Source organism: Eriocheir sinensis, chromosome 1 (genome assembly GCF_024679095.1).
Source record: "Eriocheir sinensis breed Jianghai 21 chromosome 1, ASM2467909v1, whole genome shotgun sequence".
Classification (NCBI taxonomy): Eukaryota; Metazoa; Arthropoda; class Malacostraca; order Decapoda; family Varunidae; genus Eriocheir; species Eriocheir sinensis.
In genome coordinates, this window is record NC_066509.1 from 14,202,447 (window position 1) to 14,215,865 (window position 13,419).

General features: G+C 41.5%; 1 protein-coding gene across 2 annotated transcripts in view; it reads right to left on the minus strand.

Annotated features, from left to right (window-relative positions):
- The window catches only part of LOC126995324 (opsin Rh3-like), a 118,904-nt gene that overhangs the window by 73,143 nt on the left and 32,342 nt on the right, over positions 1–13,419 (minus strand). The gene's annotated exons all lie outside the window — the stretch shown is intronic.

Here is a 13,419-nt window from a genome sequence, read left to right on the forward strand (position 1 = left end):
ACAAAGAAACACAAACAAACATACATACATACACAGGAAGAAAAGCAAGGGTTCCAACTCAGTGCAGGGGAACAAGAGACACCCAAAAAAGTCAAGCAATTAACGTATGCAGACAGTGAGACATCCAGGAAGCACAAACAAAGCCTGCAAATACAAGTCCAGGGAAAAATGTAAATTGACAGAACCCATAAGAGGGATGGTAACACACACTCTCTCTCTCTCTCTCTCTCTCTCCTCGGTTTATCTATCTATATGCCTGTCTGTCTTCGAGTAGGAACTAAAAGCATTCTATCTGTCTGTCTGTCTGTCTGTCTGTAAGTATGTATGTATGTATGTATGTTTTTTTTTTTTTTTTTTTTTTTTTACATTGCAGCCTATTGCGCCGGTAGGCTTCTTCCAGGTGGATCCTGATGGTCGGTCCAAGGCTTCTTTCCGGTAGGTCCTGATGGTCGGCCCAGCCCGTTCTGGCGCAGGCGAGTGTTTATAGTGGCGCCATCTTGCATTGGCTCATGCTGCCCTCCCGGAGCTCATCTTTGATCCTAGAATCTAGAGTCCGGGTTGATAGGTGGTCTTCTGGACAGCATGTGGGTAGTTTTAAGCCACTCGGCAGCGGGTGAAAAATCCCAGCTTGGTGGCACCGGGCGGGGATTGAACTCGCGTCCTCCTGAACACGAGGCCGTTACTTTGACGACTCAGCCACCGCCTCCCCAAATGTATGTAAGTATGTATGTATGTATGAATGTATGTATGTGTCTATCTTCGTGCAGGAACTAAATTCATGGGATGAGAAGTCAAAGGCAGTGCATTGCAATTTTCCTCAACGTGTCATGTGCTCAATATCTTGATACTAAGATAGTGAAACAAGCGTTAAGGTCTCCAGCAACGCGACGAGGCTGCCTGTGAAGCTAAAGGGAATACTCAGCTTCATCTACTGAAATATACCTACCGCGCAGAAGCAAAGACTGAGCAAAGAGGCGCGTATCAGAGGTCGGCATTTTTACACGCTCCCGCCTCCCACATCAAGTATTTATAAAGGCCGAAAAGGAGAGTAATCGAGTTTTCATGGGTGTTTTTTTTCACGTTCATGGTACAGAGGAAGGGTCAAACCAAAGTCTAATTATAACAAGTCAAGTCAAGCCTCGGTGGATCCGAGGACAGAAAACGGAGTAATTGATGGGTGACTTGAACACAGAGGTGACGTCACACAACCTCGGTGGGTCCGATGACAGAAATCGGAGTAATTGATGGGTGACTTGTATTTATTTATTTTTTTGTCCAATGTATACTTCCTTTTCATTCGAACTATTTTTTTCTTTATCAACTGCAATTATACCATTCTTATATAACAAAAAAATCATATGAGTAGTAAGATTAAAATGTTATTTTTTCTCTATTCTTCTTGTTCTTATAGTTTACTTTGTTTTAAAAAATCAGCAATGGAATAAAACTTCTATTTTCATGTCAGAATGTTTATTGTAGTTTTTCCTGTTTACATGCTATTCATGGAATAATTATTTATCATTTATGTGGCTACATCACAACTTGTGAAGTTGATGCATAGTGATAGGCTAATAACATTGAGTACGATATGTAAGTGAGTGTCAGGTTAAATAATAGTATCAGTGAGACTTAGACATCTTGAAATATCAAATTAACACCAAAATGTTAGAGTGATGCCCATACTGAAGAATTCAGCCAGGTTTACAGTTGTTGACACTTACAGAGGGGAACCTGTCGTGCAGGACAGGGTTGTGCACCCAGCACCTACTCGTTGCAGACTGACTCGGTCCCACGCAACGGACCCCGCCTTTGAATGCAGCGTGACGTCATGCGCGAATCCGACGAGATTTTCGCGGGAAGTGACCAGACTTGTTATAATTAGACTTTGGGTCAAACTACCACGAGGGTCATTAAATATCCATGAAAATGCCCAAAACGCTTACGAAAGCCTTGTCAAATGTGTGCTTGGGAGTCGAAATGTTTAAAAATACGGCGCTAAGTCAGTCTTCCCCGGCAGCAGTCACCGCCATTGATTTAAACATTTTTACCTTGACGAAGATGCTATCGATTAGAGTTGCATACAGTACCACAAAAGTTTTGAGGACAGACCATTTGAGGGAGGATCAGCAAGGTAAGAATGAATGAATAACGGTTAGTGAGGCAAGTGTATTGTGACTTAGGCCTGTTTTTTTTTAAACGTCGTATTAATCTTCATCAACAATGTTGTGGCTGATTTGTCTTTTTTTACGTTCTTTCAAGGCGTGGTTAGAGATGGCTTTGTTGATTTTTTCTATAACACCTTCAACGACTGTGTTTGTGAAATGCCGACTTAACTCTGTGAAAATCCAACACGTCTAACTCAATCCCAAAAATTGAATTAAAAAGCCAAACTTGCTACATAACTGTTAATAAATACAAATAAGACATTAAAATGATCATGTGTTAGTTGCGATGCGCACCCGCTCGTTATGTCTATAAGCCTGCACGAGAATGATCTGGAACCGAAGTCAAACGTTCCCTTTAACTTGTCAGGCCGCTTCCATCCGAGCATCGTCACTCCCATCGAGCCCACGCTACCTGCTATGAAATAAATGAGGCGTCCGGAGAAGGCGCTTAAGGAACATGTTCGTTTTTTGTGCAGTTTGCACTGGGAAAGGTAGGCTACACATCCCAGGAAGAATATGATATGAGTTGTAAGGGAAAAGCGACCCTCGGTACATTAAATACGAGGTCGCTTTTCCCTTGCAAACTGTTTCCTGTTCTTCCTGTGATGTGCAACCTGCCTTTCTTATTTTATTTACTTTATTATGCCTTTACTTTAGGTGACAATAGCGTCTAAAACGTCTTACCTATTATTGTTATCATTATTATTATTATTATTATTATTATTATTATTGAAAGAGAAAAAAAAAAAAACAAGTAGAGTGGAGTGCAGTCACTTTAAGCTGCCTGTTCAGCATCCCCCAAACACCTGAAACGCCGAAAAGAGAAAGTGAAAGTGAAAGCGACAAGAGAGAAGGAGAGAGAGGACGAGAGAATATTGAGGGTTATAGAAATGGAGGACAGATGGGAAGGGTAATAAATGTCTTGAAATACACAACAAGCAAAACGAAGATAGACAATAAAAAAGTAAAAGAGGTAAAGGCAAAAGAACTAAAAGGTGTTACGAAGATGTTACGTTTGAGGGTTGGGAGGGAGAGTAATTATGGTTGAAAAACAAAACGTCACTCTACATTTCGCTTCCTTCAGACGTTAGGGGGCACAGTCTCGAGCCTGGAATGAGGCGAGTTAAAACACCGCCCATTCGGGAAGTAGTGTTTTGTTAGCGGCAGTACACCCATCCTCCCCATGCACAATCACTCTATTTTATCTGTTTTTGTCGTATCGATGTATCAATTTCTTGTTATCTATCTTTTGTCTCCGTTTATTTGTATATATCTAACAATACCAAAATATATACCAGTGTGTGTGTATGTATGTGTGTGTGTGTGTGTGTGTCAACGCCGACTGAGTAGAAATCTATGCTTTTCGAAAACGATTTAGTATAATAAGAATTTTCCATACAATTAAATTTGAATATAATTTCATTAAGAAGTAATTTAACCTCTAAACCTCAAAGAAGAAAATGATCCCCATAATTTGAAGATCATAAATTTCTATCAGTTCAACACATTATTTAATTTTCTCTTCTTTTAATATCTCTCTCTCTCTCTCTCTCTCTCTCTCTCTCTCTCTCTCTCTCTCTCTCTCTCTCTCTCTCTCTCTCTCTCTCTCTCTCTCTCTCTCTCTCTCTCTCTCTCTCTCTCTGAGAGAGAGAGAGAGAGAGAGAGAGAGAGAGAGAGAGAGAGAGAGAGAGAGAGTACATAATAATGATCTAATTAGACAGGGATCCAATCCCTTCCAATCCCACTGCTGTTAAGAGATGCCGAGACACGCTCTTCATTTACGACGTCTGGCTCATTAATGCCGCTGTGCTCATCACGGAGACACGGAAAAATATTGTGACATCTTGATTATTTGGTAGCGAGGTCACCAAGTTAATTATTGCGAGGTTTACCTTCTTCATTCAGGCTACCTATTCATTTATTCATTTATTTCTCTCTCTCTCTCTCTCTCTCTCTCTCTCTCTCTCTCTCTCAGCCAACACGTTGCAAACTTATTAAACAATTACTTTTCCTCGGTGTTTAATACTAGCAGACTTCCCACCACTACCAACAACAGTACCAGTACCACTGACAACAACAGTACTAACGTAAATCTCGAGCATGCATTGCCTAACTTTGTAATAACTACCGATGAAGTCCTAAAAGCTCTGCAATCCCTTAAATCATATAACAGTCCCGGACCTGACAAAGTATATCCTATACTGCTTAAAGAAACAAAGAGCGAAATATTCTCCTCACTCACAACCGTATTCAATATGTCCTTGCGACGGGGCATTGTCCCTTCTGATTGGAAAAAGGCTAACGTAACACCGATTTTTAAGACAGGAGACAAAAAAATTCCAGGTAATTACAGGCCCATTAGTCTGACTTCATTTGTAGGTAAGCTACTCGAGAGCATAATTAGAGACAAAATTGTGAGTTACCCTGAAAGCCACTCATTAATTGGGGATTCACAACATGGCTTCCGTACAAAAGATCCTGCCTATCAAACCTATTGACCTTTTATAACGACCTCTTCTCACTTTATGACGTAACTAAATCATTGGACGTAGTCTATCTTGATTTCCAGAAAGCATTTGACAAAGTTCCACATCATACATTACTTTATAAATTAAAACAAATAGTTATCGACGGTCAAGTACACCAATGGATCGCGAATTGGTTGAGCAACAGACAACAAAGAGTGGTGATCGACGGATTTAACTCAGAGTGGGCGCCGGTCACTAGTGGCGTCCCTCAGGGCTCGGTTCTTGGCCCAGTGCTCTTTATTATTTACATCAAAGATGTGGATGTTGGCCTCAATAATCGCATAAGTACATTTGCAGACGACACAAAGATTGATAACTCGGTTCTCACTGACGAAGACAGACAAAGCCTCCAAGAGGATTTGCATAAAATTTCAGCTTCGTCTGATAGGGAGATGCCCTTTAACGTAGCCAAGTGCCAGGTCCTTCAACTTGGAACAAGAAATAAGAAGTTCGATTACGAAATGCGCGGCGTCAAACTCAAAATCGTTCAATACGTTAAAGACCTGGGTGTCAAAATCGCGTCAAACCTCAAATTCTCACAGCAATGCATCGATGCAGCAAATAAAGCGAACAGAATGTTGGGCTTCATTAAAAGAAACTTTTTTATTAAAAAATAAAGATGTCATACTTCCGCTCTACAATAGTTTAGTCAGACCCCACTTGGAATATGCGGTACAGTTTTGGTCTCCCCACCATGCAAAGGACATTGCTAAATTAGAAGGTGTTCAACGTCGGGCAACAAAAATGATCCCTTCCTTGTCCCTACGAAGAGAGACATTCCACCCTTAACATGTTCTCTCTTGAGAAACGTCGCCTCCGAGGAAAACTGATCGAATGTTTTAAAATACTTAATGGATTCACGAATGTGGACAAATCAAAATTGTTTATGATCGATGACACTTTGCGAACGAGGAATAATGGCACAAAACTTAAATGTAGGCAAGTAAATTCAGACTGCACCAAATTTTTCTTCACCAACGTTGTAGTGCGAGAATGGAATAAGCTCCCACCTTCAGTGGTCCAGTGTAACACGATTGACTCCTTTAAAAACAAGCTCGACCGTCACTTCCTTCAACTTAATATTAACTAGAGTTGAAATGCAAAGTTTTGGAGCCATCTGATTAATGTAGAATCACTTAGGTTTAAGGACAGACCACCTAGTCTGGACCATGGGGTCTGTGTGGTCTGATTTTCTATGTAAATCTATGTAAATCTCTCTCTCTCTCTCTCTCTCTCTCTCTCTCTCTCTCTCTCTCTCTCTCTCTCTCTCTCTCTCTCTCTCTCTCTCTCTCTCTCTCTCTCTCTCTCTCTCTCTCTCTCTCTCATGCGGGACTTTTTATTTGTATTATTATTTTTTAGGCCAAGATCGCAACAAAAGGAAACAAAGGAAGCTGAAGCCACTCCCCGCTGAATCCTGTGAATACCTGCCGGAAGAACGCTCACAGGAAACCTTTATAACCTCCTAAGAAGAAAAAAAGGAAATAAAAAAGTGACTTCGCCTGCAAGAATGCGACCCAAAAACAAGACTAGCAATGCGAACGCTACCTGTGACGTCAGACCTTTGTTTTCCTGCCCAGGTGCAAGAGGGGGGAGGAGGGGGAAGAGGGGGGGGGGAAGGGTGTGTGGGTGAAAGGAAAAGTTTGGCAATACAGGTAAGAGAGTGGGGGTGTGTGTGTGGCGAGGGGGAGTTTTAGCGAAATGGAGAGGTGTGGGAAGTGTTGGCGAAGGAGGTTGGGGGAAGAAGGGTGAGAGGGAGGAGGGAAGGAGGGGAAAGATTGACAAAGGAAGGGAAGGTTAGGGATGGAGATGGGGGGTAGGGGTGAGGGGAGGTAAGGGTGTTTTGCCGAAATGGTGGTTGAGGAAAGGCTGGCGAAGGAGGTTTGGGGTGAAGAAGGGTGGTAGGGAGGAGACGAAGAAGGGAAGAATTGGGAAAGGAAATATGGGTGTACATGGGAAGGATTGGGACAGGAAAGGTGGGTGAGGGAAGGATTGGTGAAGAAGGTTGTGGGCGTCGAAGATTGGGAGGAGGAAGCTATGAGGGGAAGGATTTGGCAAGGAAAGGTGGGTGGGGAGTGGCGAAATTGGAGGAGGAGCAGAAAGAATGGGGAAAAAGGGTTAAAATTGGGCAGGAAATGGAGTTGATGAATACGGGAAAGGGAATGAGAAAGAAGAAATAACGAAGGAAGAAAGCAAGAATAAAAGGAAGGGAGTGAGATTGGAAGAAAAGAAGGAAAAAAAGGAAGGAGAGAAGAAGTAAGACAAAGTAAAATGAAATGAAGAAGATAAAAGTAATGGCGATAGGAACGACCAATAAAAATGAGGAAAAGAAACGATACGAAAAAAGAAAGGAAGGAAGGAAGGGAGGAGTGAATAATAGAAGAAAAGAAGGTCAGGGGGCAAGAAAATCACTACAGAACAGACACGGGAATAACACAACGACTTACAAGAGAGAAAATAAGAAAGCAAAGTCATACAACAATAGAATGAACGAAGCGAAGAACTCAAAAATAGGTGAGAATGAATAAAAGGAGAAAAGAAGGGCAGAAGGCAGGAAAATCATTACAGAATATGCACGGAAATAATACACCGAGTTATAAGACAGAAAAGAAGAAAAAGACAAAGGCGTGGAACAATGGAATGAACGGAGCGAAGAACTTAAAAAACAGGTGATTAAATATACGTCTCACGAAGTCTTACGGAGTGACCTATGCGAGAAAAGTCTTTGAGGACGAGGAGGAAAATAAGTAAAAATGTAGGAGAGAAGGAAGGAAGGAGGGGTTCAGGGGCTAGAAAAGTCTTTGAGGACGAGGAGGAAAATAAGTAAAAATGTAGGAGAGAAGGAAGGAAGGAGGGGTTCAGGGGCTAGAAAAGTCTTTGAGGACGAGGAGGAAAATAAGTAAAAATGTAGAAGAGAAGGAAGAAAGGAGGGGGGCAGGGGCTAGAAAGGTCTCTGAGGACGAGGAGGAAAATAAGTAAAAATGTAGAAGAGAAGGAAGGAAGGAGGGGTGCAGGGGCTAGAAAGGTCTCTGAGGACGAGGAGGAAAATAAGTAAAAATGTAGAAGAGAAGGAAGGAAGGAGGGGGGCAGGGGCTAGAAAAGTCTTTGAGGACGAGGAGGAAAATAAGTAAAAATGTAGGAGAGAAGGAAGGAAGGAGGGGGGCAGGGGCTAGAAAAGTCTTTGAGGACGAGGAGGAAAATAAGTAAAAATGTAGGAGAGAAGGAAGGAAGGAGGGGGGCAGGGGCTAGAAAAGTCTTTGAGGACGAGGAGGAAAATAAGTAAATATGTAGGAGAGAAGGAAGGAAGGAGGTGGGCAGGGGCTTGAAAGGTCTCTGAGGAAGAGTATGAAAATAAGTAAAAATGTAGAAGAGAAGGAAGGAAGGAGGGGGGCAGGGGCTAGAAAGGTCTCTGAGGACGAGGAGGAAAATAAGTAAAAATGTAGGAGAGAAGGAAGGAAGGAGGGGGGCAGGGGCTAGAAAAGTCTTTGAGGACGAGGAGGAAAATAAGTAAAAATGTAGGAGAGAAGGAAGGAAGGAGGGGGGCAGGGGCTAGAAAAGTCTTTGAGGACGAGGAGGAAAATAAGTAAAAATGTAGGAGAGAAGGAAGGAAGGAGGGGGGCAGGGGCTAGAAAAGTCTTTGAGGACGAGGAGGAAAATAAGTAAAAATGTAGGAGAGAAGGAAGGAAGGAGGGGGGCAGGGTAGCAGACGAATAATGGAGTCTAGAGAGTACAATTAGTCAGCTCAAGATTACGGGAGGCCGGCCGCAAGATATGGGAGAAACTTGACCAGCGAGAAGACGTGCACACATCCACGCCAAGGAGCTCAACGGCAGCACAAATTTGGTCCATCCCTGGCATCCGCGCAGCATGAAGTCACAACGAGAACAACCCCCCCCCCCACCCCCCACCCCCAGCACGTCGCGGGTATACAAATAAGGTGCCCGATGACCAATAACTACATCAGAACAATTAACGAATCTACACCATACAACTGTACACTTCTACTCTCTTTCCTTCTCCCTCACCTGTATACCTTCACCACTAACCCACTTCCTCTTCTTACTATACCCTTGATAAAAAAAAGATAAATAAAAAAGAATAATGGAGATGACGTGAAGAAATTAAGGAAGGAAGGAAGAAAGGAAATAAGGAAGGAAAAGTTGACCGAGTGGGAGAGAAAGAAGGGAGAAGAAAAGGGCAGTGAATGAATAAAGATGATGTGGAGGAAAAAAAACAGAGGGAAAGGAAGATAGCTTTTTAAAATGGGAGAAGAGAAAGAAGGTAAAAAGGAAGAAAGAAAGGAAGAAAGGAAGGAAGGAAAGAAGTAAGGAAAGAGGGAAGGAAAACTGGAGAGCATCAAGTCGCAACGAAAAAGTGTGTGTGTGTGTGTGTGTGTGTGTGTGTGTGTGTGTGTGTGTGTTTTCCAGTACACACACACAAAAAAAAAAAAACCACACATCGAGATGTTAAAACAAAATATGGTGATAAAAATTCAGAAAAAAAAAATCGAGTTAAATCTGCATTAAGAAATTGATGAAATAAATATGCATGAAAAGTTGGATACGAAACATAAGTAAAATATGCATTGAGGTTTTTATTTCATATATATTTTGAAGAGAGAGAGAGAGAGAGAGAGAGAGAGAGAGAGAATGAAAAATATCGTAATGTAATATATATCTCTTACGCCTTGAGGGAAGAGTGGAAGGTAGATGAAGCCAGAAAAGTTAATTAACATGTGGCAAAATATCTGAGGCAAGGCTCGCGAGGTAATTTAATCTCCATCGCCCCCTAAATGTGTATAATTAAATATCTCTCTAAGTTCCCTCTTCGGCGCCGCCTGCAAAGCCTAAAGGTAGATGTAAATTAATTAAAAGTCTTCCATAAGTAGAATATTTCCAACACTTTAATGGCTAAGAAACTTTTTATAATGTAGGTGTAGAGGAAAATGAGTTAAGTAATTGGGGGAGTATTATGTCACCCTTATCATCATTTTGTCGTCATTATTTCTTGCCTCATTATCATTTTCACTATCACTATCTTCACTTTCATCGTCCTTCTCCTAGTACGCTTCTTCCTAAGTGTTATCATCGTTGTAATCATCATCGTAAGGTTAATTTTTATCTCATGTTTTCCATCATTATCATCATCATCATCCCTATCACCATCATCGTCATCCCCATCACTATCACCCTCATCGTCCTCATCATCAGCGTTGTAACATTATTACCTTCATTACGAGCTTTTTTCTTCTAGTTCATCTTGTTCTTGTTCCTCTTGTTCTTGTTTTTTTTATTTTTGTTCTTGTTCTTATGCTTGTTCTTGTTCCCGCTCTTTTTTTTTTTCTACTTTCCTCTTCTTCGTTTCTTCGTTGTCTTCTTCTTCTTCTTCTTCTTCTTCTTCTTCTTCCTTTTTTTCTTCTTCTTCTTCTTCTTCTTCTTCTTCTCCTTCTTCTTCTCTTTCTTTTACTTCCTCTTCTCCTTCTCTTTTTCTTTTTCTTTCTTCTCCCATCATCATCATCATCATCATCCCCACCACCATCAGCAACAGCATCACCACCACCGCCAGCATCCTCATCTCCAGCAGCATCATCATCTCAGGTGGAGTAATCGAGCGCAACATAACACCTGCCGCCGCCTCCCTCACAACCCGCCGCTAAAAATAACTCTCCTCAATGGCCGGGCTCATCTATTCCCTGATTCACGGTCACAATAGCTCTCCAAAAATAAACTTGGCCTCATTTCCGCCCTCTTCCACGGCGCACCGGAGGAAATTGCAACATATCAAAAACAGGGAAAACTCGGCATATTGACACAGAGCAACGGAACAAAAAAATAAATACGAGAGGTTAAGTACTACATCGTTATATATGTATACGTACCCGTTGCATCATGGCCATCGAATGCACTATTGTTCTTGGTATTACTTTTTTATTATTTCCTTTATCAAAATAGACGGTAAACATATTTTTTTCAGTCTCCATTAAAACGAAAAAGCAGTTCACATTTTCTTCTTTCTTTAATTCCAGCTTATTTGCTCTTTCGCTTCATCCAGTTCCGGTTCTGAATTCTCTGCCACATTTCTTTTTCTATATTAGTCTTAGCTGCAGAAAAGGGAGGGTGGGGTAGGGAAGGGGAATGTGAAGGGAAAGAAATATGATAGGTAAGTAAACACAGCAAAGAACGAGGTGTGTAAAGGGAGAATAATATGTGGACACGGAAAAAAAGGGAAATAGGAGAGAGGCAGCAGGAAAAGTAAGGGGGGCAAGAGGACTGAAAAGGGAATGGAAGATGTATGAAATTGGAAAATGATACAAGAGAAAATGGGAAGTAACGAGATGGATGAAAAAGGGAGTGAAAAGAAAGTGGAATTGGAAAGTAAAAGTGAAAATGGGAAGGAACGAGATGGATGAAAAAGGGAGTGAAAAGAAAGTGAAATTGGAAAGTAAAAGTGAAAATGGGAAGGAACGAGATGGATGAAAAAAGGAGTGAAAAGAAAGTGGAATTGGAAAGTAAAAGTGAAAAATGGGAAGGAACGAAATGCATGAAAAAGGAAAGAAAAAATATGTGAGAATGGTAAGAAATAAAACCAGCAAAATGGGAAAAAATTGATAGAAAAAAAGAAAATAGGTGAAAAGGGAAAACATGAAAGCGAAAATGGGGAGGAATAAGACGAGTAAAAACGAAATGACATCAGGGAATAAGGGAAGGAAGAACTAGGTGAAAGAGGAAAGGCAGAAATGGATGGGTTGTCTGGTTCCCTCTCTCATCCCTCTTCTGGCCTTCAATCCGCGCTCTCTGTGGCCCAAAGCAGACGGCAATAAAACCCTTACCTCTTTGACGAGCGTTAGAGTGGAAACCATCTTATTTGAACTGTTGAGTCCCCGTGGTCTGTGTCAATAATATATTCTGTCTGTCTGTCTGTCTGTCTGTCTGTCTGTCTGTCTGTCTGTCTGTCTGTCTGTCTGTCTGTCTGTCTGTCTGTCTCTCTCTCTCTCTCTCTCTCTCTCTCTCTCTCTCTCTCTCTCTCTCTCTCTCATCCAACCATGATCCTTGGAATTGAACTCAAGTGCATTCAACGAGAAATAGGAAAAATTTCCATCGATATTTTCCCGCTCAGTAACTAAACCAAAAGGGGAGAGCTCTTTTAAAACCCCCAGCGCCACAACCTCCCCCCCCTCAACCCAATCACCACCTACCAACACCAACACCAACACCATCAGCACCAACCCATGTTATGATTTTTCTTTCTTTTAATTCTTTCACCAGGAAAAATATTTGTGCCGTGAAAGTGAGTTGTATGTACTGACCTTTGAGGAAAGTACTCTGTTTATACGTGTGCCCAATGTAAATCGACGCCTCCTCCCCCCCTTCCCCCCCACACCCCGCCTTATCATCACCAGCACCCCACGATATAACTTTTCTTTTTTCTTTTACTCATGAGGCAAATGTTTGTTCCCAGGGGTAACTTACGTGTCTCATTGCTCTTTGTGGATATTATGTTTATACTTCTGTCAAACGTCCACCTGTACCAACACCCGATCATTTTTTTTTTTTTTTTTTTGCGTACGTAACTTGTGTGTGTCATTGTTCTTTGTGGACGCTATGTTTACACTTGTGTCAAACGTAAACCGAAGTCTACAGCCAAAACTGACACCACCACACTAACCATCACCAACACTGCCCCCCCCTACCCGCCACCCACCACGCGTCCCAGTTTCCAGTAAACCCCTCATGACCTGCCTCCCTTTACGGTCTTCCCTTGTTGACTCGCCTCTCGTCTCTTCCAGAACAGGGAGCCTCGCGCGGGTACAGTTGTTTACATGTGTGTGTGTGTGTGTGTGTGTGTGTGTGTGTGTGTGTGTGTGTGTGTGTGTGTGTGTGTGTGTGTGTGTGTGTGTGTGTGTGGGTGGGTGTGTTAACCGATTTATTTACCTTTGTCATATGTTGCATTTATTGCATTTACTATTGATTTATTTACTCTCTTATCTTTTTACCTCGTCACGTTGGAAAAGAGACGATTGCGGGGAGACCTGATACAAGTTTTCAAGTACCTGAACAAGTTCAGCAATGTCTATCCCTCAAAACTCTTCACGCTTTAAACTAACCCGCGAACAAGAAACAACGGTAAAACAGTTCGAGCGAAGCGATGCATTACGGATATCGGCAGGAGTTATTTTTCGAACAGAGTTGTCCGCCCCTGGAACAGCCATCCTGTAGGAGTGGTTAGTGCGGAAACAAACAACTCCTTTAAAAATCGCACTGACCGTCACTTTGCTGCGTCGGGAATGAACTGAACGTATTCCTTAGCACGTACAGGAGTGCTTTAATCCCATCCACAGGTCACTCCTGTGGCTGACGGAATGATTGAATCACTGAAAGTACAGGCAGCCTCGCAATGAGCCAATAGGGTTTCTGCTGCCTGTTCGTCCATGTTTCCATGTTTCCACGTCTATTATATGTGTGTTTACCATCTATTTACCATCGATCATTTACTGTCTATTTACAATCAACTATCAATCCATTTACCATCAATTAACCATCTATCATGTGTTCTTTATTAAGTATCTAACTATCATTTACTCTTTATAAACATCAATTTTTTATATATATATATATATATATATATATATATATATATATATATATATATATATATATATATATATATATATATATATATAATATATATACTTACCCACGTCTTATATATAGTGTTTATTGCACCTACTT